Source organism: Camelina sativa, chromosome 13, assembly GCF_030686135.1.
Source record: "Camelina sativa cultivar CO46 ecotype springtype chromosome 13, ASM3068613v1".
Lineage (NCBI taxonomy): Eukaryota > Viridiplantae > Streptophyta > Magnoliopsida > Brassicales > Brassicaceae > Camelina > Camelina sativa.
Genome location: NC_141892.1, coordinates 21469375 through 21495093, shown reverse-complemented (window position 1 = coordinate 21495093; position 25719 = coordinate 21469375). Strand labels below are relative to the sequence as shown.

The following is a 25719-nucleotide window of genomic DNA, read 5'->3' as shown; positions in this document are numbered from 1 at the left end:
CTAAAATAAATTTGGGAATTTCCAAATTTCTTAAGACAGTGACATATTTTATTGTGAAGCTAAATATAGATAGAGCACATGAGCGAGTCTTTAGAATATCCTACGAGTGCGGTTGACCATAATAACCCACATTTTCTCTTCTACAAATATATTCCAAACAACACAAACGTAGTAGAGAAGAAGTTAACTTGCGAGAGGGATAGACACTACTTTTATAGAAAGGCACCAGAATTAACATAGACAAAGAAGGGAAATGGCGGGGCCAGAACAAGCGGCGAGGCAGTCGAGTGAAGTGTTGGGCCAGCGGAAGTCGTTAGGGATATGTCCGGTAAGAGCGGCAGCGGTTGGAGTGGTAATAATCGGTGGACTTGGCTACATGGTTTTATACAGCAAGAAGAAGCCTGAAGCTTCAGCAGGTGATGTCGCTAGAGTTATGTCAGGCGTCGGTGGGAATACTGAGAGCACTCGTCCTCGTAACTGAGCTTCTAAATTAACTTAAAAGTTTTATATATACTTTACTTTCAAACCAAGGGATTTGTTATCTTTGTGATTGATCTATTTAGTTGAATTCTCTAAACATTTATATTGAAATCATTAGGTGACTTAATCTTACTCTAGACTTCGATCGAACATCGTAGGGGAGTTAGTGGTTCCCCATCCTGAATTGGTGGCCAATTGTTTTTAAGAGTTACCAACCCAGCTTTAAAAAACGAGAATTATGGTTTAGATTATATAATTAAACAAGAGTATGTGTTGATTTGGATTTATTAAAGGTAAATTAATACTTTTTCAATTTTAAAAAAATATTTATTTAATTTCATATGACACTAAATTATTTGATTGGCTTAAATAAGATATTAGGCCGAAACAACAAGCCCTAAGAAAATTGCTAGGGAATGGCGGACGACGAGGGAGACGGAGATAGCGCTACGCACGCAGTAAGAAACCCTAGACTCCGAGATGATTCAAGCGAGGGTGTAGATTCAATCAGCGCGCTGCCTGATGAGATCCTCCAAACTATACTCTCCTGTCTTCCGACAAAATTCGCCATCCGTACTTCCATCTTGTCAAAACGATGGAGGCATGTATGGTGCGATACACCATGTCTCAACTTCGAATGGTGTGGGGAAAGGTACCTGTTGGCCGAACATATCAACGAAACCTTAGCTCGCTACAAGGCTCGCAAGATGGTGAGTTTCCACCTCTGTCTCAACGGGTATAAGAATTCTCCTTACATTGAAAGTTGGATCGAATTCGCCAAGTCCCGAAACGTAGAGAATATGACGCTGGATTTAGGTTCACGTGCTCTTGCTGAGTATACTATGCCTGATTCCTCTACATCAATCCCTCTGTCAAGCAACTCACCCTTCGTTTAGCGTTTCGAGATAAGATGATTCCCCGTAGCTCAGTATGTTGGACATCCCTCAAGGAGCTCGTCTTGCGTAACTGCATCCTCTATGACGGATCTACTATGCATAAGATTCTATCTGGTTGTCCCGTGCTCGAAAGCTTAACGCTGCGTCTGTGCCGTTTCTATAAGCTCGAGGTTCTTGATCTCAGCAAATCGCTGTGTTTGACAACATTAGAAATCTATAGCAACGTTTGGGTCTCGGAGCAAGTACATATTGTAGCACCACATATCCATAGTCTCAGTTTGAGCGTCCCTCCCTACTGGCCATGTAATTTAGTCGATGTCTCGTCTCTAACGGAAGCTAGACTAGACATTGTCTATGACTCAGATGAAGCATTTGATGCTGATTTTGATAAACACTTTGCTCAAAACATGATAGAGAAGTTGCAGAATGTCGAGAAGCTTACCTTTGGGGAAAACTTTATCAAGGTAATTTTGTTTGGATACACCAGTATGATATGGTCAAGCTTACAAGTTGCTTAATCATTTACTCTACTTATGTGTAGAATCATTCGGTTGCAAATTCTATGTAGTTTCATTTTCATTAGGCTTTCGTTTTGATTGGTATGTCTAGCTGAGTCCCGAATTGACTACGATTGGTAACACAAAGCTGTACTTTTTTTTGTTTTTTTTAGCCGTAAGCTGTTATGTAAAACTTTGAAGTAAAGAGTGGTACATGAATGTTGAATAAAAGAATGATTTTGTAATTGTTTTATAACGCTTTTGTGATTGGTGCGGTGCGTTTTTAGAGATTTTATCAATGATTCTTGTCTTGCTTGTGTGCTAGTTAGGTCTGTGTTTTGGTGTTTCTTTACATATGTTTATGTTTATGTTTGTGTTTGTTTAATTATTTATTTTTATTTTTTGCTAGATTTTATCTGTTGTCCAGCTTCGTCGTGTTTCTCTTCCGTTGTTCAGATGCAAAGTTTTGACATTCGAGACAATGATTTCTCAATATGCAATTCCTGGTATAGTAAAGTTGCTACAAGTCTCACGTGAGCTAAAGAAGCTAACCGTGCACGTAAAGGATGAGGTCCCCATCTTACCGGTATATTTACCATAATCCTCTATTATTTTCCTTGACAGTTCTAACCATATTCGAGTTTCAGTAATCCAAGATATTGACACTTTGTTTGCATAAATGAAAAAAACTTTTATGCCGTACAGGACGGTTTTTTTGACTACTACTTGCAATGTCATGGCTCGAAAACTGATAAAACTTGGAGTTCGGAAGCGAGGGCCTTTATGAACATTATCCGCAAGAATGTTGAGTCGACGCACATGGCTTCTTTCATGGAACTTGTGCTTAAAAGCACAAAGATTTTAGAGAATATGGTTGTAAGGTTTGGAAGTTGTCTTGACGAACGAAGATTTGAAGAGTTGATTGAGATGGTTCCAGTGCTGCTTTCGCACTATAACAATAACGTCTCCATTGTGCTTGGCTCAACCACCAAGTCGGATCAAAGGTTTTTTCTTTGAATGAAAGTTTAGATCAAAATAAAGGTTGAATTGTTGTAATTTTATTTATATTGGATTGGTGTTTGTGTTTTTTTTTTTTTTGTGATTATGAACATTACTGTATCTTCTTAGTAGTTTGGATTTGTTTGTAATAAGGATTTGGTTTGGGACGAAAAATTCCATTATGCGTTGCTTTGACCATATGAAAGTGGCAACCAGGTTCTTTTTGAAACATTAATTAGCATCTCCACTGGAAGACACATCTCTTGTAGCTCAAAACATATAGAAGCCCAAGATAATGTTGCGGACAAAAAGAAACCTGATAAAGCTCTGAATAAATGGAAAGCATGTTGCATCTCCTTCACCATTGATCCCTTGGTTTCTCTCGTCTCTAAATTTCACTGGAGGCATCACAGGATGTCTTCGAGTTGCTTCAAGCTTTGATTCACTATTGAATCTTTCATCTGCAGCAGGGTCACATTGAGTCTGTATCTCTGTAGAAACTGCTACGAGGGGAAAACGTTGCGTTACTTCATCATCGATATTATGATCCGAATCACTCTTTGTTTCAAGATAAACATTTTCATTGTCTTTAAAAGGTAAGCAAGAGATTTCTTCTTCTTGTTGGCTACCGCCATCGTCATCAGAACTTGGTTCTATGAAGAGTTATTGAATTGAATACAACTTATATACACAGCCAAGGAGTAATTACATAGAATATTGAGGCAATAATGAAGATATCAATTACAGGGATATGACGTGTGAGATGATGCTTCTTTCCTTAGCACTCTACATGTACATCTATGGAAATTTCATCTGGTTCTTGAGTCACTGATGTCCTGAGTTATTCAACATGGTCAGTTCCATCATGTTGATCATCAGAATTCACCTCACAAGAGCCATTATCATGATCAGTTTCATCCGGTTCATACACCATGCGAGCACCTGCTCGCATCTCACAAACTCACATGCACCACCATCTATCACTTCAAATTTGAGGGAAATCTTGTTGTAACTACACACCCTATCCTCTGCTTCGCTCTGTTTCTTAATCTCCAACACGCTTATGTAGCTAACAAAGACATGATCGGAATCAATCTTGTGTGGCTCAATCCCTGGTCTTGCAGAACCTCCTACTATTGAGCTAAAACGCTTAATGAAAGACCCGTTTGCATTCTTGAATTCGCAGGTGCATTTCACTAAGAAGCCACTGGTTTTATCTCGGTAGTCTTGAAACAAGACAACTGCACATATTGTTACCCCAATGATCCTGTTTTCACTCCAATGGTTAGCCAAGTCTATCTCTATCTCTGATCCAAAGGCTCGGTGACTGAACCATTCAGGCACCTCACATCCAGGAAAACAAGCTCCAATATAAGGTTCCATTACAGAACCCTGCAAAAAAAAAGGACATAAGAAACTTACAAAAAGGCTGTAGGTTAAGATTTCTTGAAAAGATGGGAATACCAAATTGTAGCGGTCAAGGGTACTGGACATCAACTGGCTCTTTTTCTGAATGTAGGATATGATACAACTCTTTGCAGATTCATACAAATTGTTGCAGTTGGAGAAAATGAATGTAGAATGGATCTGATCTGTCAGGTTAACAAAGGCTAGTGGACTGGGTACTGTCATCAGCGAGTCACAACCATGTGCATCTAAGCACTCAAGGTTTGGTGGAAGTGTCGCAATAGATGTGAGATTCTTGCAATCCTTCAAGTCAAGAAACTTGAGATGATAAAATTGGCCAATGTGGGCTTCGAGAGTTTGAATCATTGTATTTCCGCTGAAGCAAAGCCGTTGTAATAAGGACAAGCCATTCATACCAGAGGGAGATACTTGCGGAACCTGGCTTATTGCAGTCCCATCAAGCAACAGAATCCGCAGCATTTTCAGTTTCTTTATGGCATCAGGAAAAGTTTGGAGCTTTGAACAACCAGAAAGTATCACTTCTTGAAGAGCTTGCAGCATTCCAAGAGAATCAAGAAGAGTTTGTAGCATTTTGCAGCCCCTCGGGTTCAATAGGACTAATTTCTTGAGAATTTTGGTGGTTTCAGGAAGTTCTTTTAACGCAGTACCATCCAAATGTAGAGCTTCTAGATTTTCTGAAACTTTCTGAAAACTCCCAAGATTGGAGCAATCACTGTGTATAAGTGTTTTCAAAGACTTGATATTAATCTCTGGGAGATATACGAGACCTGTGCAGCTTCTCAAGTTTAAGTAACCGAGGCTTATCAAATTTTTCATTATCTCCTCCAGTAATATAGTCAGCTTTGTGCAGCCTTCAAGGTTCAGTCTTGGAAGATTTTGAGCTCCTAACAGACCTGACAAGTCTTCAAGGTTTACTGAATGACTGAGATCGACCCACTTAAGGTTTGTCGTATCCTGTAGCCAAAAAAAGATATCAGAGGTAACAAAATAAAGACATTTTGACTTTTAAGTTTGTAGTAATCATCACAAACGCACCTTAGGACCGGCCCAAAGACGTTGTATCTGACTGTAAGGAAGCTCGAGGTCAATAAGATTCTTGGGTTCAAAGTCTCTTGGAAGTTCCTTTAAAGGAAATTTCAGCCAGTGGAAATATCGAACCTCTTGTAATGAAAATTTAAGTCAGTTTCGGGTGGTTAATTTGCTGTCTGATTCAAGAACACCGTTACAATAATATCTTGCCCAATTGTCATAAATACCACTAAAATAGTTTTTATTTTAAAAATATCACAATTTAGTTTTTTTTTTTCCAAAAATATCACTAAAATGTAATTTTTTCCCAAAAATACCACATAATTGAACTAAAGTTCTAATTAATACTAAAAACTAATTCTTAAATCCTAAATACTAAACCCTACTCCTAAAAACTATACCCTAAAACTAACTGTGTCAACCTAAACCTAAAACAAAAAAATTCTACATCCTTAAAAATCAATTTTTGTTGTTGTAGTAATTTTGGAAAAAAAACTTTTGTGGTATTTTTGAAAAAAAAACTAAAATGTGATATTTTTGGAAAAAACTTTTTTAGTGGTATTTAATAGAATTTCTCTAATATCTTTAGGTACCGAAGTTTTTTCATGTCAACAAATGCTTCACTTCTCAAAGGTCTCTTCTCGGTTACTCCAGATATGTCCAGGAAGATACCTCTAACACTTTCTACCGAAACCTTGAGTTATATATATACAAGCAGGAAAAAAAAAATGTTAGAAAGAACCTCAAATAAAATTCTAAAACAGTTCATTTGTTACGGATTGTTTTGATTTAGAAGTATTTTATAATCTAAGTTTGGTCTCTCACCAGTTTCTTCTCCAATGCATTGATAACTTCTTGTTGGTTGCAAAGCCTCCAGTACTGGTCTTGTGAAGCCAGGTTCTTCCCTAGCCTATACAACAAACCATACATTTCTACTCGACCGCCTGAGATTTCAATCAAGAACTTGTCAGCAAGAACTTCAATGATGCTTCCATCATCACCAGTGGCGCATGAAGACTCCACCATTGCTTTTACAAACTTGTGATCCTGTGATCTGAAGAAACATGTGTAAAGGTATAGAGACACACAATATACTGATATACACTTGGAACGCGCCAAGCCAATGTTTTTCTCTTCAATATTATTAACAAAATTTATCTCTTACAATGATACAATTTTGTCTCGGCCCTTACTCAACCTATTCTACCCAATAGGATTGATCCCGACTAAGAATGAATCTGAAACTTTCTCTTTTCTATCTAACACAACACCCTGTGTAGATCTAAGAGAAGAAAAACAACCCTCTCTCTTTTTATCTATAAGAGACGAAAACCAATCCTCTCTCTTTTCTATCTAAACTCTCACCAGTATAGATCTAAGAGAAAGAAAAACAATTCTCTGCGCACTTAATCACCTCCATGATTAACGTCACAGAGAACTGGGAACACACCTTTTAAGTCTTATTTTTCTGGCTTCGAAGTTTACAACTGTATCAATATTCTAGAGTGCTCGAATTGGCTCGTGGCCTACTCCTAGAATATATATACACGACTTGAGAAACCCTAGAAGACGAATCTCCAAGTATCAAAGGATAAAGATACTGTTTGCTCTCATCCTTATCTTTTCCTTATTTGTTGTAGAGAATATTCTTCATATCTCCAAGGATAATGAAACTGATTGCTGGTCAAGTTTATCCTTTCCTTAATTTGCTGTGGAAAATATTCTTCATATCTCCAAGAACAATCTCGTCTCTATCTTCAATGCCAAGTCATCAAATTTCCTCGACACATCATCACATCCACTCACAATCTGCCACGTCAGCTCACACATCCACGTCAGCTCACACATCCACGTCAGCAACTCGGGCGTCTTTGATCTGAGGCAGCTTCCTGATTGGCACAACACTTTGTTCGACACAACAACTTGTTCCTCTCAGCGAGTTGTTCCAGAATCTGCATTTACAGTCTCCCCCTTTTTGACTTAGTTTGATACTCAAGCATCTCTCTGGTTCAACCTGAAAAGACACTCCAACAAACACAAGCCAAAAACAGAACAAGCAACAACTAGACAAAACAAAAGTCATTATCTAGCAAAATCAATCAACAGCTTGTTCAAGCAGAACTATGATTAAGAACCTAATAATCATAAACCCCAGCGGGCTGCAGCGGAAACCATGTTCTTAATAGCTCTCTAATCAGACTTAATCAATTGGTAACCTAAGATCAACCAATTAATCAATTAAGTCTCCCCCATAAACAATGATTCTCCCCCTAAACCAAGTAGCTTCAAGGATTCTCCCCCATAAATAAAGAACTCCTTAACATTAGGCGTTGATTAGAATTATATCAAAAAGCAGAACCAGAATCATTCTCCCCCAGCTTGAGTGATTAAATAAGTCAAAAACAGACATATGTATCACAACAGTATATTGAGTTATGAGAATCACTTACCTGCTAACAATGTTTCACATTCTTAAGCACTTTGATTATCAGTCTTTTTGCCTATTGAAACAGCTTCATGTGTGTAGGCATTTTGACTCTTCTTGCAACAACAACTAGATGTTGGGCAATAGGACATTGATAGTTGAGAATTCGAACAACAAGTAGCTCTTTGATCGAATCACAGAGTGGATGTGACCATACAGAAGCTTTGCAGGAAAAAACAGCACTTTGTGTATCATGTTCTACACTTTCAAACCTCTGCTTCACTGTAGATATCCTTCCCTCTTGCATCTAAACCAGTTTCTTTTAACGATTCTACACAGAGTCTTGTTGCCCTTACCTAATCGGATGAGCTAAGCACATATCACTTCTCCAATTTGTCATCTGTAGGGAACTCAAACATATGATCATTTGTTAACTCAACTATCATCAGTCTCACATGTCTAATACCAGCCTAGCCATTTACTCCACCACACTCAAGCAAAGTGTTGATCGTACATGTGAGACTCCAAATGCATAGTTCTTCACGTGAATATTCACTGTCTTTATCAAACCCCTGACAGTTGACAGATTAGCCCACAAAAACTCATACACCTTTGGTTATGTAAGGCTTAATCTCAGACACAGTTTTCAGAAGCCCAGCAGCTTCAAACATCCTCATCCATCATTATTGGAACCAAACACAAGCGATCGTTCTTCAATGGATGTAAGCGACCTAAAACAGAGTATCACACACCTCTGTTTTCAGTGCAGATAACATGTCTCCTCACAATCATATGCACATGTGAATCATCAAGGGTGAGACGATCACCTGTCCCTCTTTTGTTGACTCCACAACACTGAAGTTTCAATACACTTCTGCAGATGCTCTCTTAACTAAAAAAAATGTCTCCTCGGTGATATAGACGATAATGCACATGTCAGCTTGTGGGACTTAGACACTTGCTTCGTAGCAAAATCCATCTTCTGGTAACAGTCCCTTGCATCAAATACGTTGATCAAAGATGGAACTCTAATGAATAACCACCTGTTGTACAAACATCAACTAACAACTTGCAAGCACAATCTTCTGTCTAGGAGCACTCATCAGCCTCCAGTACATGTAACTCCATTCCTTCGTATCATGGAATTGACACTATACTCATTTATCGATACAAAATGAGTATCAGTCTTTCGAATCGTCCTCAGACGCATGATGACTCAACAACAATCCTCAGAAGCCCTTTCACCACTAGTGCCAAGTTGTGAGTTTCAGTAATAGCTACTTCAAATCCTTCAATACTCCTGGTACACCCAAATATTTAGATGAACACGCAGCTCTTTGATTCTACTTGCATGATCCATCCGTTGTTCAAAAAGTCAGACCCTTGATCAATTGCTGCTCTATGGATTTTACCACTTAAAGAATCATGATCATTTTTGTGAGCTGAAACAAATGAGCTTAAACCTGAAAAACTTAACACACACATCAGTGCACACTTGTTGAAAACATACAAACATTTCTCATCAACAATATTTACAATCAGCCTCGTGTTTCAGCAATCAATCATATGAATTTAACTACAAAAAACATAAATTTTACAACACATTTTTTCTTTTCAGCCTTTTATACACAACCTCAGACATTCAAACATCGTTAATCACAGGAAGTGAGGGAACCAGAAAAGCAATAGACCATCAAGAGCACTTTTCTATTAACTTTTACTTCTTAACGTAAGAAGCTTTCATACCTTGAGATCTGTTATGTGATGTGTGCCAACCACTTGTTTAGGACTTCATCAGAAACTACCACAACCTTTTGTGAATCTTCAAAGAACAACTCTATGATCAGTGGCTAGTCTTTCGCTCTGGCATGCCTTTGATTCCCATGGTTCACTATCAACGGGAAGTAGGCAGCTGGAATTTCCTTTGGAGAGTGCATTGACAGGAGTGTATCAAGTCTTCTTTTTTTTTTTTTTTTTTTTTTTTTGTCTTTTCATGACACACTACCTTAGAGCTTAGATTCAACAGACATGAATGATCTTCAATGTTTGATGATATGAACGATCTTCTGTTGAATCTCCTGATTTCTATCAGCGATATCATTTGACTCATCAACCGCAAATATTTGTGCATTCCCTTGTTATTATTCTTCAGGGCTCTGTTGCAAACGTACCAGCCACATTACTTTGTTTTTTTTTTGTAAACTTACAAACCACTGGTACTTCTTTCAGAATGGAATGCATAATAATTTCTCCTCAGCTCTTTGACCTCCTCCTTCACGAAAACGTTTTACGAGATCCCCAATATGAATTGGCATGACAGGCAGCTATTTTCCACTGACTCTTACTTAGGCAGAATGTTGATCTTTTATACATTCTAGGAATTCCATGGTCTGTTATGATGCATGACCCTGTATCTGATCAACACAACTCACCGAACATATTAGATCTCACAAACACCAATGAATTTTCTCAAAATCATGTATTGATCCAAGTCCAATGGTTTTTGTAAACAAATCAGCAATTTGCAAGTCAGTGCTTTAATGTTCTAGTACTATCAGTTTCTCCACAACTACTCTATGAATAAACTGATATTCAGGGTCCTGTAATTTAATTTTAGTATCTAATACATGATCTACAACAATATTAGCAAACAAACAATTATCACACAAAATTGAAGCATGGTCTAAGAATGTACCGTACTCTGTTCTCAATAGTTTGATCCTCATGAGATGACTGAAACAGGTTCCCAAGGCATTAACCTTAGATTCAACAATTGAACAAGATACCTTAACAAGCTTCTGAGTGTAGCAGAAGATCAGATTTGTTCCCAGAAGGCAGTAGCCACCAGATCCTTCACGGTGATTCAGAGAGCGATATCTCTTAAAGTTTCTGCTAGCTCCTTTCGCATGTGATTTTGAAATACTTGACAACCCTTTCAACAGCTTGCATGTTTGATACTAAAACACTCACAGCTTGCAAGTACATAACAGATGTCTGGTTTGTTGGTAAAATACATCTTCATACAACTGATCAGCCCACCGTGTCAGTTACCATTTACACAATCTCTTGAATCATCTTCTAAGATAGAACATTTCCAACTCCCACGGGTGTGGCTTCATCTTCACTTCTTTGTAACTCCCATACACTAATCAAACCTTTGGCATACTCGCATTGTTATATGAATACCTCAAAACCTTGCAGTTGCTCCAAATAATTAGTCTTCTGAAAGAAGCCATTCCTAGCAATCCTCGTGTTGAAGTGAAGGTGTTGCGTCTAGCAAACTCACCTTAGAGCTTTGTACGACCACTCATGCCTTGTTCTCCACAACTTGTCCACGTTTGTCTCTTCTGTTCTTGAAGACCCACAAACAATTTAGTTCGTTAAGTACAAATGATTTTACCAGCCAAAGTCTGACTTGCAACGACATCTATAGACCTAGTAGCCACCTTTGTAGCTTTGCCTGTCTGAGATATATCACATTGTTGCAGGTTGAACACATTTGCAAAGATCTGACTTGCCACACCATAAACTGTACCCGAACAATTCTATGTAGTAGCAGCAAACACAACAACTCTGCCCTCCTGAATCCTTTCAGCAGCGTCTTGATGGATGTGATTCTCACAGTTTCTTGACTGCTCCAGCTTACACTCAACAACAACTACTTAATGCACTCCTTTTGAGATCATGTCTCTAGGCAACATAAACACTGCTGACTGAACTCTTTTACTTGTAGAATGTACGAGTTCCATATATAACGGTCATTATGAGAGCGCTGACCTTCGACTCGAATATGGTTGTGCTCATCAACCGCCTGACATCCTCTCTTGGTGAAGGTAACATCTAAAACGTCATCGCACAACCGATTGCTGCTAATTAGATTGGTTTTTAGACCAACGACAAGGTAGAAAAATTCCAGAGTGGGCTGATCTTTACAACGAGATACACCTTTGCCTCTGATTTTACCTTCTTCATCTCCAAAAGTGACCATGTCAGCTAAGCCTTCTTCAAAGTTGTGTAGCCTTCCTTGATTCACAGTCATGTGACTTGAACACCACGACCAAATAATCAGTGCTTCAACACAACAGTCTGTTGATCATCAATAATGTGCACAACATAACAGTTCATGTCACGCTTCTTGATGTTTACTTGCTTGTATCGTCAAACATCTTCAGATGCGTGAGTGGTACAGTACAATCCAAACACTTGAAAAAGGCAGCTTTGTGAAGGCTCTAACTTGCATAGTAACAACGACACGTTCTTTTGTTCAGATCTTTGACACTCCACAGTCTTTCCCAACTTCTAACACAGTTAACATATCATTCTTCTTAAAGAAGACTCGATTGCCTCTTCTTCCAACCTTGTGGAACTTCTTCTGACGTATGAGTTGACTTACACGATTCTTAAATCTGTAACAATCAACCTTGATATGACATATCACACCACAATACCAGCAACAACATAGTTTCCCTCTCAGGTTGTTCACAACAATCGTCTGTTTAGTCTTCTGCAAGTTGAACTCAGACACCCGTTTGAGAGCATCACCTCCGTTTTGCAGCACTTCTGTTTCATGACCTATGTATGAAATCTTCTGACCATTCAAAGACCCATTAACTGCACTCGTGACACAACTTGAGTTTTCTCCATGGTTCCTTATACCACATTTTGCAATCATAGTACCTTTGTGAGTGATCAGCCCCCTGAACAGATCTTTTGCTCCTTTACTCAGCTTCATGTTATTCCTTAGCTGATCCTCAAGGCGTTGTCTTAACAAAGACGAAATGAATTTTTCCTCAGACAACAATTTCTCAAGAGTGAAGACTCTACAAAGCAGCTCTTCCTACTCAGACACCAGATCATAATTCTCCTTCTGCTGCAGAATCAGATCCTTAGCCAGAGCGGTGACTTATTTCTCAATAGAGAAGCCACCCACATCAACCTTAGGCTTCAAAACATACTTCTGATTCTCATCATCTTCTTTGCTTGAATCAATATTACTCAATGTCAGACAAGGTTTCGTAAAACCACAGCCTTGACGGTTATAACACTTCAACACGCTTCTTCTTTCAAGTGCAGAACATTCTGATTGGAAGTGTCCATAACCTTGATAATCAGAACTCTGAGATTCTTTCTCTGCACCAGATCTGGATGAGGAAGATTGTTATTGACGTTGTACACCCTTAAGCCTTCTGATCTGCGTCTTGCTCAGTACTTCCTCATTACCTTGAACAGACGTCTGAGTTTCTACAGTCTTCAGAGTGAATGATTCCTCAGCCTTCTGATAATTCTTACTCATCTGCAGTTCATCTGTCTGAACTAATTTCGCACACGGATCAACCTTCTGTTCACCAGAACTCTTATCCTTGTATACCTTCTTCACCCTTTTGGTTTCCTTAGAGAAGGGTTCCAAAAGATCCCAAGCTTCTTTCGCCGACATACACTCTTGCACCCTGGCAAACAGATCCATCGGCAAGCAGCTGAAAATAGTAGATAGTGCTTCAGCGTTTTGTTTTCCTTTTAACTTCTCCTCAGCCATCCACAGCTTATAAGGCTTTATTACAGTTTCTCCTCTGATGTTCTTAAATGTTGAAAGTGACCATCCATCTTCAACAGCGAACCAGGCTTTTATATCATGACTCTGTATCATTTGTCTGATTTGTGCTTTCCAATCATCATAATGCTCATCATCAAGCATCAATGGATTGTTCTCATCAACAAACTGTTGTGGATTTTCCATACCTCGTCTCAAGATCTCACCTATTGAAAAGATAAACAATTCTTTTATCAGGCGTCTGCTCTGATACCAATTGTAAAGGTATAGAGACACACAACACACTGATATACACTTGGAACGCGCCAAGCTAACGTTTTTCTCTTCAATCTTATTAAAAAAATTTATCTCTTACAATGATACAATTTTGTCTCGGCCCTTACTCAATCTATTCTACCTAATAGGATTGATCCCGACTAAGAATGAATCTGGAACTTTCTCTTTTCTATCTAACACAACACCCTGTGTAGATCTAAGAGAAGAAAAACAACCCTCTCTCTTTTTATCTATAAGAGAAGAAAACCAACCCTCTTTCTTTTTATCTATAAGAGACGAAAACCAACCATCTCTCTTTTCTATCTAAACTCTCACCAGTGTAGATCTAAGAGAAAGAAAAACAATTCTCTGCGCACTTAATCACCTCCCTGATTAACGTCACAGAGAACTGGGAGCACACCTTCTAAGCCTTATTTTTCTGGCTTCGAAGTTTACAACTGTATCAATATTCTAGAGTGCTCGAATTGGCTTGTGGCCTACTCATAGAATATATATACACAACTTGAGAAACCCTAGAAGGCGAATCTCCAAGTATCAAGGGATAAAGAAACTGTTTGCTCTCATCCTTATCTTTTCCTTATTTGTTGTAGAGAATATTCTTCATATCTCCAAGGATAAAGAAACTGATTGCTGCTCAAGTTTATCCTTTCCTTAATTTGCGGTGGAGAATATTCTTCATATCTCCAAGAACAATCTCGTCTCTATCTTCAATGCCAAGTCATCAACTTTCCTCGAAACATCATCACATCCACTCACGTCCTACCACGTCAGCAACTCGGGCGTCTGTGATCTGAGGCAACTTCCTGATTGGCACAACACTCTGTTCGACACAACAACTTATTCCTCTCAGCGAGTTGTTCTAGAATCTGCATTTACAACATGTTATATCAAGAAACGCGTCTTGTTGCGGCTCAGTAAGACCGTCATAACACGAGTTCAGGAGATCCTGAATGTTCTTGTTGGGACTCTTTTCTAGTGTGGAAAGCATGGACTCCCATTCACCCATGTCTCTTCCCCAAAATTCTTTGCCGAGTAGTATAAGAGCTGATGGGTTTCCTCTAGCGTGATCCACAAACTTTCTTGATAATGTCAAGAGGTTCCCTTCATCAGAGGCAGAACGTGTGGCATCTAAAAAGGCGTGATGACTGAAGCACTATAACCCTTCCTTCTCGTTTAAACCTTGGACCAGTGACTTGTCGCTTGCCACGATAACTATCTTGCTCCCTTGTGTGATTCATCCGCGGTCTCCTAAAAGATGCACTATCTCGTCCTTGACATTCAAATTGTCCAAGACGAGAAGATGTTGGGTTTCAAGTAGCTGCTTCTTCACGTCTTCATCATGTGTAGTCTTATCCGTTATCGACAAAGTCACATACTTTGTCTTCTTCAAAATACTTTCCAAGAAGAGGTTTAATAACAAGCCGAGCTTCTTGTCACTCTTCATTTTTCTGCGGATTTGGTTCCTGAAGAAAACAGGTCTCTCAAACTCACCTTTTATCTCCTCAAACAACATCTCCGCGAGTTTTGTCTTCCCGATACCTTTTATCCCAACAACTCCAACTACGCGAGTCTCCTCATAGCAATCCATTTTAACTTCTCCTTCAATTGCTCCACACGTTTCTTGATTCCAAAGAAAGGCGAAGTAGTATTATTATCAGTAATAATAGTATTGGTAATATTTTTATAATCTCCTGCTTTTTTTGCTTCCCCTTTTGAAAAACCTTAGTCTCTCTCTCATTGGTTTCCAGTTTGGCTAACATATTCACCACATCCTAGACAAACTTGTCCAAAAAATCCGACTCGTTAATACTACAAAAAACGAAAAAAAAAAGAAGGGAGCTCTTTACAGTTTCAACAAAATGATGAAAATTCTCAACTCTATGTTTTTATTTTTTATTTTGATAACTACAACTTTATCTTACTCCATGGATAACTACAAATTACCTAGCATGGGGTAACATAAATTTGTAGTTATCAAAATCTGTTATTTGGATTTAACACCTATAATCATACCACTATCACTTAAAAACTGCAAAACGATCGTTGTATATATGTTACCGTGCAAAGGATTAACGATGTCTAAACAACATACTTATCTAAATATGTATTAACATTTAAAATTTCAAAATAATAAAAAACACATAAATCAAAATATTTTATGCACTTCGAAATATACATAAATTAATTACAATATTCGTTATCCTGTGTTGTAGCACGCGGGGTATCACCTAGTACACAAGTAAAGTTGATAACTACAAATTACGTTTTACTTACGTTTTAGAAAAACCTTTTAAAAACCTTGCAAACGCTTTACAAGGTTGGAAACCTTTTAAGAACTTTATAAAAGCCTTGTAACTTTTTTTTTTGGCGGAAAAATTATTGTGTCGAAATATTTTGTCAACTTTTTTTTGGCGGGAAAATATGTCAAAAAAAATTTTGTGGCGGGAAAATTTGGTTTTCATTTTATTGATTAAACTAATTTTCATGTAAGGGAAAAATGATCATAAAAAATTAAAAGAAAGAAAAAATGAAAATGACCAAAAAAATGGATATTTTTGGAAAGGTATATCAAAAAGGGTATTTCTAACTAATTCTCTTTATTAATTTAGTTTTCTTGTTGAAACTATAATTTATCAAATATAATATGTTTATAAATATTGTCTTTTAAATATACCAGATTTTCAAACTTTTTAAGAATTTAAGTCTAATACTCACATACATCTTTTTCAAAACGTATATTATTATTATAAAGTAACAAACATATAGTCAATTATTCTAGCAAATACAGAAAATTCCTAATACATAGAGATGAGATATTGAGACATTAATATAAAACTAACCATATCTAATCATATCTCTAACATCCCCCTCAAGATATTGGAGGGGTAGCTATCATTCCAATCTTGCTTCTTAGCTCACTGAATTGAGTTTCTGCCTTGTGGTAGTGAATTCATCAGGGCATCTGCAAGTTGATCTTTGGTGTGGACATGGGATATGAGTAGAGCACCTTGTTGTACCTGACCATAAATGAAATGATAATCTATCTCATTGTGCTTCATTTTGGAGTGGAAAACTAGGTTTGCACATAATAACGTAGCTCCCACGTTATCACAATAAAAATTAACTTTTAGTTTTTTTTTTAAATTGTTTTTTAGGTTCAGGTTCTCTTTTTTTTTTCATCTGAAGATTTTCATTATAAAATACGATTTTGAACTACAAGGGTGGAATACATTTTTGAAACACCAAGCTGGACAAAAAACAAAGCTATCCCCAGAAACTAGAGCCCAAAAGAGGGAAACTACACCCAAAAGAGGGAACCTTATACCGAAAAACAAACTACAGAACCTGAAGGAACTATCAATGGAATAATCTCAATTAAGCCCAAACCAGAGAACCATGGAGAAGGCGAGTTGAAGTAGAACGAATCGGGGACCCTGACAGAGATATTGACGAAGGAAGATGAACGCACTAGCTCAAGAAAGACGACCAAACCAACCTTCTAGCAAAACTGGAGGAAACCCAAACAAGTGGGTAAGCTGAACCATCCACGATTTGCAATAAGAGGAACCCAATTGAAAACTCAGCCATGGAAGGGCAATCAGAGACAAACCACAAGCAAAATCCAAGAAAGATTACCGTAGCAGAACAAGTCAACCAGGCTAACAACCAAATCAAAGAAGATAGGCCACAAAAGAGCTGATACCAGATTGCACGAAAAGGTCAACCCGTAGATTAAGGACCTCTAAATCCAAAGACCGAGCCTAAACAACGATTAGACCGTAGTAAAAAAAGAAGGACATAAGCTATCAAACAACATAAAACCAAAGCCAAGTCACTCAACACAACCAAAAGAGGAGGAACCTAAAAAAAATGAGGCCGATGTCGCAAAATCAAAGGGAACTTCAAGCAAATTCAGGGATACGAGAAGCTGACTAAATACAAGCCTCAGCCGAGACAACACCACCACAAAGCAAACAAAATCCAAGAAAAAGCTCTTCATATCCACCTCAAAAGCAACCGGAACATGTGACAAGTCATCACCGACTCACAATCAAACGAGAACAGAGCCAATGAACTAGAGTGTCGAGACATTAAAACCAGATCGACAACCTTGAACCTCCACGACCAGGTCGGAAATACAAAAAGGAGCCACCGGAGAATAAATCCACTTCCGAACATCAAGAATCGGCCACCAATCCTCCGAGATAGTCACCACGCCGAAAGGAACTTACCATCACCGAGAGTAAAGGACAAAGGTTGGAGACAATGAAGCTGAGTATTGAAAAATCTAGGAAGACAAACTAAAACGTGAAGAAACTGGAACCGACGATGGTGCTGTGGAAGCCACCCATCGCCGACCATCGGAGAAAAGCTCTTGGTTGACGGCTAGGGCGAACACTTCCTCGAGAGAGAGAGTAAAGTTTTTTTGAGATTCAGGTTCTCTATTTTACATTTATGGTGTAGTTTTAAAGGAGTATGAGTTAGTATTTGGAGTTTAGGGTTTAAAATTTAGTCATTTTGTATATAGAAAATGTGTATTTTTAAAAATATACAATATGAAAAGGTATTTTAGAAAAATGACACAGAAATTAATGAATACGAAAATGCTCCAACTTTTATTGGTTTTATATAGATTGCAAATCAATCTTATGAGAAAGAGCGAGTCTCATGCCTTTATAGGTGCAATTAATCAAGCAATCTGAATCAAAATTTAAGGTGATAGATATATAGCTTAAAATAGATATGTTGTAATGTGTGGTACATTCAACTTCTAACAAATTTATATATATATATATATATATATATATATATATGCCCTTTTTTCCTTTTCATTTTCATTTTCAAACAAAAAATCAATTTTTGAAAGACAAAATAATTAATTTCTATCACCAAAATGATGAACAAAGCATTCTCATTTATATTTCCAATTCTTCTCGTCATTCCTGTGCTAGGTTAGTATTTTTATTTATAATCATTGTTAAACGTAACATTTAGTTATTTTCATAATTTATTTTTATATATGGCATTTAAAACTATCAATTTAACTATAGTTTTGACATATGTCATATGTGTCATAATTAACTTTCACTACTGAATTTATCATATCTTTTACAAATATTCCATGCTAGACCTAGAAAACTGACACCAAAACAGCATTTTTGTGATAATTTCACCTATTTTTGTAAATTTATTTATTTATAAATATAGATGGTCATAATATATTATGAAGGAATATTGTGATATAATCTGATTTAACCTTTTTTTTGTTCTTCCTTTTTGTTAAATGTGTCAAGATAATCTTCACATAAATGGTAATACTTGATATTCTAAGTAAATTTACATGACATTTCATTTTATTGTATATAATTCACTTTTAGTTACAATGTTATGTGTGTTGTGTCAATAATAATAAATGAATTTGATGAAATAATATATTGTAAACATTTTATTATTACTTTTAGTCTCTTCAAAACATCTATTTTTACAAGACGAATATAATTATTTTTTAAAATTGAAATAATTTATGTTTCATGGTTTATGTACAATTAGTTACAGGATCGACTTCATGGAGCCATACGGGCCAACTGGGCCATATCTTAGGCCTCTACCTGACCAAAAACGCGGGAAATGGATAAGAGAGCGTTGTGGAAAGAGGTGTAGGGGCCATCGTGAATTTCAATTTAAGCCATCGGCATCGGGTTATTGCGAAGAGAGTCTGATACTTGCATGTGCGTTTCTAGGTCATCTCCGTCGGAGAGATGTTAACAAATTTCTTAGGGTATAAAGCAAAAAAAAATAAATCAAAAATGTTAATAAAGTGTAGAATCAATCCTTAGCTAAGGATTTTTTATTTTGATCCTTACGAACATGTGTTGACATCTAATTCAGTAATGAAAAAAAAAACTTGCGTTTATTAGTTTACAAAAAAATTATTTCCTTTTCCTTGGTAAGAGAAATTATTTCCTTTTTCTTTTGACGTCCAAAACTTGATTCACATATATAATGTCACTTATAATAAAATAAACAAATATTTGTTCATTCTATAATATAATATTTTTATTAGTGTTATCCTATAAATTTTGTATCATAAAGCATGATTTTGTAGGATTTTTTCTTGTATCACAAAAATTGATTTTTTTGTAATTTTTTTCAATTAATGCTATAAAATTATAGACATCAAGTTAATTGAGAATTTGTTATTTTGGTAAATTAATATTGGTTAACAGTTACGGAAAACAGGTTATTATAAATAAAATTACATTTATAGTTAAAAAAATAAATGTTTTCTTAATTCATGTAAAAATCTTAAAAAATCATCCTTTCTAATAGAGAGGAAGTAGTAATTTGGTGTGTGTTGTATATTATAAACAATTAAAAATTACTCAAATATCATACAAATTAGGTGAATACAGAATTTTTTTATTATTACTACAACATTTCGAGTATATATTTCATACCTAGCCTATTTTTGTTACACATTATAGAAAAAACGTAATTACAAAAAATGCCATTATTTTTTTAATTTCACATTAAAAAAAACATATCGTCAAGTCAGAAATCGTTGACATGTATTAAATAACTCAGCCGTAAAGCGCTACAGCGGAAATGACGACAGAGTTACGGTATGTTGCGGCTAATTTAAGAAAAATGGCTTAATTTATGAGCAAACGATTGACTTACGAGCATAACCCAGCCTGGAGTTATGACTGACTTAATGAAATTATATGAGTTATGAGAAATGACTGACTTTCGAGCATAACCCAACTGTAATTACGGCTGAGTTATTATCCGATGGTTGATTTGTCAAAATTTTGACTGACTTAATACTTCGACACGACTGAATTAACTTTCTCTGATTGGCTAAGTTATTAACGACGACTTACTTATGGATGTCGTTAAGGCTGATTTATGTTTAAGTGTCATAAATCATGAGCTGGATTAACGAAAAAATCGCCCATTTTACGGTTGACTTAGTAAGGAAAGATTAATTACCAGAATAGCATGCAATTACGACCGATTTATTAAACGATACGGTTGAGTTAAAGATTTTTAGTTGAGTGACAGCATTAAACGGCTATATTTGGCAGCCGTTTTTTCGTTCGTTAGCTAACATAATAGAATTCATGGAGCGACTAACTTAAAGTTTTGTTTGATAGCTGGTTTATTTAGACTGATTTACATGTTCGTTTGGTAGCTTACTTGCCACTTCATCAATTAAAAAATCACGTCGGATGTATCATTCCATGTCATCATTTCATGTCATCATCATTATAAGAAATACGAAACGTCTTTTTCTACTCGTCTTGTTCTTCACCTTGTTCAAAATTATTTACATGTTCTTCACCTTATTCTTCACATCAATAGAGATATTCATCACTTAATTTTTCAACATCCAATTCATCATCGTCTTCCTCATTCTTCTTCATTTTCTTTCATCCTACTATGATATATGATAGATCTTGTTCCGGTAATTGTTGTTTCCGGTAATTGGGAAAGATAAATATGTATTTAACACCGACGATAGAGTGTATGGAGTTCTACAGATAGATGCGGAAACAACGCACGACAAGCTTGTGTAGATGGTTCTCGATGACTAGGGATTGAACCTGTTGAGACATCAGCTAAAGTTGAGCTACATGTTCTTGAGAAATGCTTGAAACATATGTCACAAGATACTCCACCAGTCGATGCAGTTAGGAATTTGATGGAGACGATGGACGTTGCATAGGTCGATGCAAGGAGTGCATCGGTTGACGCAGCTACAGATTTGGAGGTTGAATCGGTCGACGCAATGATGTTGCAACGGTCGATGCAAGGTTGCGTCGGTCGACGCAAAGTTGCATAATCATAGATGTGTTCATAATTGCCTGGTTTGCTTGTTTTGTGTATTGTCTGTGTTTGTCTTTTTTGCTTGTGTGTATAGTCCAGTGTATTTGTGATAATACTCACGCATCTCAATTGTTGTTTGTGGTGTGCATGTATGAGACGTGTAATCAAGGCGATGAGGAGGAGGATGATCTAGGGTCTCGTTTATTGTGTTATGGTTATGTTATTGATGTTGGAACCTTGTATAGAATCATGCTACGTTGTTGGATAGAATGGTTAGGAATGATATTGTCTAGATGATTATGGTTATATGTATTCCGCTGTTCATGTTATTCGTTATATGGTTGGTTAGTAATGTTCATGTTGTTGGTTAATTAAGTAGTATAGGATGCTTAATTATATATTTGAAAAAAACGGGTTGGGTTGTTTCAACTCAGAGGCTTTAAGATTGGCGATGTCTTTGCTAGACCTCGTTGTAGGACAATGATATGGAAGCAAAGACGAGTTGGAGAAACGACTGAAATATCTTTCGGTAAGAGATGGATTTCATTTTGATGTACCATTATAAAATTCGAGTACAGTGATTATTAAGTTCTGGGTTGATGGATGTCGTTGGAGACTCCGTGCATCAAAACAAGGGAATAAGCCGCATTTTTATGTTGGTAAAAACGATTCGGAACACACAGGTTCTGTGATGGAACGTTCTAATCGACCTCGACAAGCAACACCTGATATTTTGGGAGTTCTTTACAAGGACTTTCTTGGTGATGTTCGTCAGTCAGTTAAACCACAAAGTGTCAAACTAATTATCAATAAGCATTTTAGTATAAAGGTAATTACTAATTTCAGCTGACTTATTAGTACATTCAGGTTGACTTATCATTACGTTATGGCTATGTTGTTTACATTCCGGCTGATTTATTAATACATTTTGGCTGACTTACAGCTTTTTCTCGGCTGAGTTATATATATATATATATATTATGGCTGACTTATCATTACGATATGACTGGTTTATTCTCATTCCGGCTGATTTATTAATATCTTGGTGTTGACAGATGGATTATTGGAAGTCACATCGAACACTAAGGTTTGCAAGGCAGATCGATCAGGGAACTTCTGAGAGTAGTTTTAAAGAATTACCTTCTTACATATACATGATAAGACAGGTGAATCCGAATACAGTCACGCTTCTTCAAATAGATGGGTGTGGAAAATTCAAATATGTTTTAATTGCTTTTGGTGCAAGTGTTGCTGGGTTTCCTTTCATGCGCAAAGTTGTTGTTGTCAACGGTACGTTTCTCCATGGTAGTTACAAATGGACCCTTCTACAGCCCTAACTCAGGATGGTAATTTTCAAATTTTCCCAATAGCTTTCGGTATTGTTGACACTGAAAATGATGATTCTTGGCATTGGTTTTTTATGCAACTCAAAGTTGTTATTCCTGACATAAGGATCTTGCCATAATCACGAACAAACATTAGTCAATAGGGACAAAAATTGGTGATGTGTATCTGTTGGCTTCTCCTGGAATTTACACTTACCATTTGTATAAGAATATTTTGGTAAAATTCAAAGGAAAACATTTGTTCCCTCTAGTGAAAAAAGCAGCAAGGTGTTTTAGGCTTGCTGATTTTACAGAGGCTTTCAATGAGATTGAAGTTGTGACACCCCGGTTTCAGGGACATGCAGAGGTTTAAAAGAATTGATTTGGTCACCTATGTCACCAAAGTGCACTTATGTTTTCAGTCAAGGGTCTTGAGAGAACTATAGAGTTAAGCATGCAATTCTCATGATGGGTAACCTTTGGAAAGTGACTGTCGGAACTGTGCGAGTTAGGACAAAACATAGGAAAAGATCATGTGGTGATTTGTAGGGACGGTAACAATTCTTTAAAATCTCTCGGACGTAACACACCGGTCGTCGGATAGAGATGAGCTCACGGGCCTAGTGAGAGGATGTGAGGCCCATTAAGGAAGGTTGACCCATGGACTGGGATTGGACATGGAGCCCACTAAGAAGTGGCGGTCGAGATGTTACAAGTGGTATCAGAGCCAAACCCAGACGAGTGTGGAGTCAGTGGTCTCACACCGTCCAGGGTGACGGTCTTGTTACGCAACGAGGACATTATGATCTATTAGTGGGGGTGAATTATGACACCCCGGTATCAAAGATATGCAGAGAGGTTTTAAAAAATTTATTTGGCAACCTATGTCACCAAAGTGCATTTATTTTTTTCGGTCAAGGGTCCTAAGAGAACTCTGGATTTAAGCATGCTTGAGCTGAAGTAGTCTCAGGATGGCTAACCTTTTGGGAAGTGACTGTCAGAGTTGTGCGAGTGAACACAGGAAAAAATCATTTGGTGATTTTTCGGGGTAGGTAACAAGTCTTTAAATATCTCGGGCGTAGCAAATCGGCCGTCGGGTAGAGATGGACTCACGGACCTAGTGAGAGGACGTGAGGCCCATTAAGGAAGGTGGGCCCATGGAATGGGATTGGACATGGGCCCACTAAGAGGTGGCGGAGAACAGATAGAGGATGCGAAATCGTAGCGAACAACGCTCTCACAAGGTGTTGCAAAACTGTTACAGGTAATTCATGTGTAATTGTTACATAAGTTGGTCGTTAAATGCTTATAAACCAGACATGTTTTCATAAATCAGCCTTTCTGTTTTTTTTGTTCTTCTCTCTAATCGATCCTTGTCACCGCAACAAGACTTATGGATGTGAAAACGATTCACCATCGTTGATGGGTGACAAGGGCCGATTAGAGAGAAGAAATAAAAACCGCCCTTGTAACCGCAACAAGACTTATGGATGTTTGTTGCATGGGATCTGCAGCTGGGATTACATATACATCTTTTCATGTTGTAAATGTGGATGCAAAAAAATGCACATGCCATCGTTTTGACCACGAGAAATTACCATGCGTCAATGCAATCCCATCTGCAGATCATATGGGTGTGTCTCGTATATCCTTATGAAATCCTAACTATAAGGGCGATTAATTGGTTAACGCATACGCTGATTCAATCATGCCTCCAGATACGGCACTCCCTGTTCCTCAAAATGTAACTAACCAACCGTCTTGCCTCCAATTGTTGTAAACCAGCCAGTAAGGCCCATGAAAATTAGGATTCAATTATCTTTGCAAGTTGCCTTGGAAATAAAGGCATAATGCGAAAACTTGTTCGATGTAGTAATGTTTACTTTCAGTTTGTTTTCATCAAACATTTGTTTACTTTCAGTTTTTTTTCTTGTAATAAGTCAGCCGTGAAGAAGGTATTGCTCGACACCATATTGTTTAAAGGTTTTCGGTTTGGTTCTTTCTTCGGTTTTGTGCGGTTTAGCGGTTTGGGATGGACGGGAAAAGAAAGGAGGTATTGGCATGGGAGGGTAGGAGAGATCAAGCAGTGGCTGGAAGGTAGCTTCTCCTTCGTCGTTCGGCAAGGATGTTGAAGGGAGAGTCCTTGTGCTTTGGGCATAGGAGATGGAGAAGGGAGATCCATCATCTATATATCTGTGGGGAAGGATGTGATTACTTTATGGTGGATTGGAAGAGTCAAGCAAACTCTCTCCTAGGTGTTATCAGGTAAGTTGTGTTGTTTTAGTGTTAGATCGATTAGAGAATTAATGGTTGTGGTGGATTAGGGTTTTGCGGCTAATACAATCGGTTTTTTCTTTTGCTGGTTGTCTCCAAGTAATACAATCGGTTCTCACAAGCCTCACAAGTTTTTGGCTACCGACTTTCAGGTTACCTAGAAAGTGTTTAACTAAGATTGAAAGTTTATGCTATGTTTTCCTATGCTCAGGTCCGGAGTTGAACACGAGGAAAGCTAAGGTAGCTTGGGCTAAGGTCTGTAAGCCAAAGCGGGAAGGTGGTCTTGGTATCCAGTTGTTCTCTGAAACAAACACAGTAAGTCTCCTAAAGTTTATATGGAGGCTGGTCTCAGCAAATGACTCAATGTGGGTTAGCTGGTCTCGCACTACTTTGCTTCGGGGAAAAGCGTTGTGGTTAGTTAGTGCAAGGTCGAACTTAGGTTCATGGATGTGGAGGAAAATTTTGAAGTATAGAGACAAGGCAATGTCTTTCACAAAAAGGAGGTGTGATACGGGAGTAATACTTTCTTCTGGATATAGTTGATTGCGTTCAACATAGACATACAATAGAAGAAGATCATCCTCCTTCTTTAGTTTTCGCCGGTACTATAACACCCTCTACCATAGTTTTTCTCTGATCTTGTATGGCTATGATACCAAATCTAGTTTATAAAGAAAGATCAAAAACACAAAGATTTTATAAAGAATTCCTC

The 25719-nt window shown here is 37.4% G+C and overlaps 1 long non-coding RNA gene and 2 pseudogenes across 2 annotated transcripts; 2 read left to right on the top strand and 1 right to left on the bottom strand.

Moving 5' to 3' along the window:
* The first annotated feature begins 754 nt into the window (after positions 1-754).
* LOC104737077 (putative F-box protein At1g49610) lies at positions 755-3070 on the top strand (annotated as a pseudogene). The gene is made up of 3 exons (XR_015577343.1): positions 755-1840; positions 2283-2459; positions 2579-3070. The product of XR_015577343.1 is annotated as a putative F-box protein At1g49610 (transcript).
* Positions 3071-3142: 72 nt separating this feature from the next.
* On the bottom strand, positions 3143-17166 carry LOC147929819 (disease resistance-like protein CSA1; annotated as a pseudogene).
* Positions 17167-18415: 1249 nt separating this feature from the next.
* LOC147929818 (uncharacterized) lies at positions 18416-19564 on the top strand. The gene is made up of 2 exons (XR_015577550.1): positions 18416-18530; positions 19129-19564. It is a non-coding gene; the product is annotated as an uncharacterized LOC147929818 (long non-coding RNA).
* Positions 19565-25719: the final 6155 nt, after the last annotated feature.